The sequence below is a fragment of the Solanum stenotomum genome, unplaced genomic scaffold (assembly GCF_019186545.1).
Source record: "Solanum stenotomum isolate F172 unplaced genomic scaffold, ASM1918654v1 scaffold21272, whole genome shotgun sequence".
Taxonomy (NCBI): Eukaryota; Viridiplantae; Streptophyta; class Magnoliopsida; order Solanales; family Solanaceae; genus Solanum; species Solanum stenotomum.
Window position 1 is genome coordinate 5,065 of NW_026026459.1, and position 4,250 is coordinate 9,314.

The following is a 4,250-nucleotide window of genomic DNA, read 5'->3' on the forward strand; positions in this document are numbered from 1 at the left end:
AATTTAAAAATAAAATAAAATTAGAAAAAAATGATTTTAGTATTATTATTTTTTCTTAATTACATTTTGCTACAGTCTAATTATTTAATTTGTTATACATTTTATTTACTTAAAAATAGCTAGCTAATATATTTAACTTTAAAAAAAAAAGAGAAAGAAGAAGAACGGGGGAAAATTATATAAAAAATAAAGAAAAGAAGTATTGTTAATTACTTGTTGAATAAGAGGAAAATGACTGAAATCATGTTTGACTGCTGATTGTATATTAATGTCTTAAGACTTAAGTATTTCTATTAAAATAAAAATTTATTAAAACCTAAGTATATATTAAAAATCAAAATTTCTTAAGACTAAAGTATAAATTAAAATAAAAAAACTCTTGAACGTGTTTCATGACATCACAGTAAAAACAATAATTGTAATTGGTTAGCGTACGTGCTCATAATAACCCAATCTTTTAACTTTGTTAGTCATTGATAACGACCTTGCACTAATATTGTAGGAATAAAATATTTCTCCGTTTCAATTTGTATGTCTGATTTATCAGGAAAAATAGTCAAATATTATATTTTCCGTAAAATAATGAAGACATTGATTTTAGTGGGGAAGTTCCTATAAAGATAGAAAAATAAAGTCAAGTAGCCATATTCATACTAGTTGTGGAAATGGATTGTGTTCAATTTATAGTAAAAGCATTTTGTTCTGCTATAGCGATTATTCTATTGTTGTGTCTATGGAGAGTTCTGAATTGGATTTGGTTCAGACCGAAGAAATTGGAGAAGTTACTGAAAGAACAAGGTGTGAAGGGCAATTCGTACTCGATATTGTATGGGGACACAAAAGAACTTTCTCTGAGGATTAAAGAAGTTACATCCAAATCCATGAGTCTTTACGATGATGATATAGCACAAAGATCGATGCCTTTCTTTCTTGACACCATCAACAAATATGGTATGTTTTTTTATAAATTTTGATATAACGGACTTTAGTTATGGTCGGAGTACATCCTACCTTTCCAGGCAGCTGGTCGCCCAACTTGTGGTATTATAGTTGTTGTTGAGATGGATAAAGAGTTGTTTCAATATTTTCCCCTTTTCTGACTTTCAGTCTTATAGCATGTTTGGCCAAACATTTATAGAATATGTTTATGTGCTTCTTTGTGTGATGTGTTTTTGAAAAAATATACTTTTGGAGAGTAGAAACACATTTTTGCCAGTATCAGAACAGTAATTTGTGTTTGACCAAGGTTTCGAAAGTATTATGATGATAATATAGCACCAAGATTGATGCCTTTCTTTCTTGACACCATCAACAAATATGGTATGTTTTTATAAATTTTGACATAAAGGACTTTCGTTAAGGTCGGAGTACATCCTACCCTTTCCAAGCCATAGGTCACCCTACTTGTGGTATTTTACTGTGTATGTTGTTGTTGTTGAGATGGATAAAGAGTTGTTTCAATATTTCCCCCTTTTCTAGCATTCAGTCTTATAGCATGTTTGGTTAAAGTTTAGAATATGTTTATGTGCTTCTTTTGGAGAGTAGAAACGCATTTTCGCAATATCAGAGTAGTAATTTGTGTTTGACCAATGTTTCGAAAGTAGTTTTTATGTAAAAGTTACTTTTTTCAGCTTTTGCTACTCCTAAAAAATCACTTATTTTCGTGTAAAAGTTTGGGAAAAACGCCCTGTTTTGATTTGGAAGTTAACAGGGGAATCATCTGTTTTCAGGGAAGAAATCATTTATATGGTTGGGTCCAAAACCACTGGTGTTCATTATGGATCCTGACCTTATAAAGGAAGTATTCACAAAAACATACATTTATCAAAAGACGAAAACAAATCCGTTAACCAAGCTACTTGCACAAGGACTAGTAAGAGAGGAGGGAGACAAATGGGCTAAACATAGAAAAATCATCAATCCCGCCTTCCATCTAGAGAAGCAAAAGGTTTGTAACTGCAACGGATTCTGTTTACGTTGTGTCTCTCTTCATTACTCGTCTCTTAACCATTTCGTAAAAACAGCATATGCTTCCAGCTTTTTGTTTGAGCTGTACTGAGATGCTGAGTAAATGGGAAGACATTGTTTCGGTTGAGAGATCACACAAGATAGATGTATGGCCTCCCCTTCAACAATTGACTAGTGATGTGATCTCTCGAACAGCTTTTGGCAGTAGTTACGAAGAAGGTAGAAGAATATTTGAACTTCAAACAGAACAAGCTCAGTATTTCATTGAAGCTGTACGCTGGGTTTATATCCCAGGGTGGAGGTAAATTGATGTTCTCAAACTATAGTCATAGTACTCGTATACAAAATTCATTGAGAAGTGCAATATGATTAACTCTCGCTATGACTTATAGCTAGATTTCTTGTTTATTGAACTATTTCGTAGTTTTTTGCCAACAAAGAGGAATAGAAGAATGAAGGAAATCGAGAAGCATGTTCAGGCTACAATTAGAGGTATTATTGATAAAAGAGTGAAGGCAATGAAGGAGGAGAGGTGAAAACAAGGATCTACTTGGTTTATTGCTCGAATCAAATTTTAAAGAAATCGAACAGCATGGAGACAAGAATTTCGGAATGAGCATTGAAGAATGCAAGTTGTTCTATTTTGCTGGACAAGAAACTACATCGGCGTTGCTTGTATAGACTCTAATTTTGTTGAGCAGGTATCAGGATTGGCAGACACGGGCCAGAGAAGAGGTATTGCAAGTTTTTGGGAGTCGGAAACCAGATTTTGATGGATTGAATCATAAGTTGTAAGTATTATCGGTAGGTGGTGCTTAAATTAGACAAAAAAAGCATTTTTAGTTTAATTGTTTGATGTTATATATGCAGGTGACAATGATCTTGTACGAGTCGTTAAGGTTATACCCTCCAGTAATGACAGTTACACGCCGGCTTAATGAAGACGCTGTACTAGGAGATATATCTCTACCAGAAGGTGTGCTATTCTCATTACCAGCGGTCTTATTACATCACGATGAAGAGATATGGGGTGAAGATGCAAAGAAATTTAATCCAGAGAGATTTAGAGAAGGCGTTTCAAGTGCAACGAAAGGTCAAGTCACTTTCTTCCCATTTACATGGGGTCCTAGAATATGCATTGGACAAAACTTCGCCATGTTAGAAGCAAAGATGGCGTTGGCTATGATCCTACAACGTTTCTCGTTCGATTTGTCTCCATCTTATGCTCATGCTCCTCATTCTGTTATAACTACGCAACCCCAATATGGTGCTCCACTTATTCTGCACAAACTATAGTTTGTACTTGTAAGCAGTATCTTGTTATATGTTAAGAGTGAGTTCAAATATGGTTAATAAAGGCTTGTAGAACTGCCTATTGTTTATTTTAGAGTTTTAAGTGTGCAGATACTGTATGGTAGTATATGGAAAATCTACAACATCCAAGTAATTTACTTACAAGTAAGGGAAAATGCATAAGTACCCCCCAGCCTATGCCCGAAATCCCAAAGACATACCTAACCTTTACTAAGGTCTTATTACCCCCTGAACTTAATTTATCTATAATATTCTACCCCTTTTCGGCCTACGTGGCACTATCCTTGAAAAAATTGTCAACATGCGCTGGGCCCACAAGATAGTGCCACGTAGGCCAAAAAGGGGTAGAATATTACATATAAAATAAGTTCGGGGGGTAATAGGACCTTAGTAAAGGTTAGGTGTGTCTCTGGGATTTCGGGCATAGGCTGGGGGTACTTATGCATTTTCCCTTATTTTATCCCTATCTTAATTCAAAATATTATAAAATATCTAAACAATTAAATATTGAATAACAATTATATCATATCATATTATATTAAATACTAAAAATGAAAAAGTGTTTTAAAAGGCATATTAAGAATGTCTCTCCATTCTCCGTAAGTGGTGTTTTATTGTTCCAAACCATTGAAGAATTCGAAAAGACTTGCAACAAATTCAACATAAATTATATGCTACATCCATTTAAAAGGTGATTTTTTTAAAGTAAAAAAACGTAGTCAAGCTGCTTACATTCATAATTTTGAAAACCCAAAAGTTTCTTCTTATTAAAATCACTTTGAAAACTATAATCTCTCAATTTATAATATCAGTTTGAAAATTAATTACACCCCTCAACATTCTATTAAATCTCTAAAAAGGAGCATGTTCTCTTCCAAAATTGAGAGAACTACTCCTCCAAGACTACACAATTTTAACATGGGAAAATGCATAAGTACCCCCCAACCTATATCTTATGTTGTCACTGC

At 33.6% G+C, this 4,250-nt stretch overlaps 1 pseudogene; it reads left to right on the forward strand.

Annotated features, from left to right (window-relative positions):
- The first annotated feature begins 592 nt into the window (after positions 1-592).
- On the forward strand, positions 593-3,372 carry LOC125850974 (cytochrome P450 CYP72A219-like; annotated as a pseudogene).
- Positions 3,373-4,250: the final 878 nt, after the last annotated feature.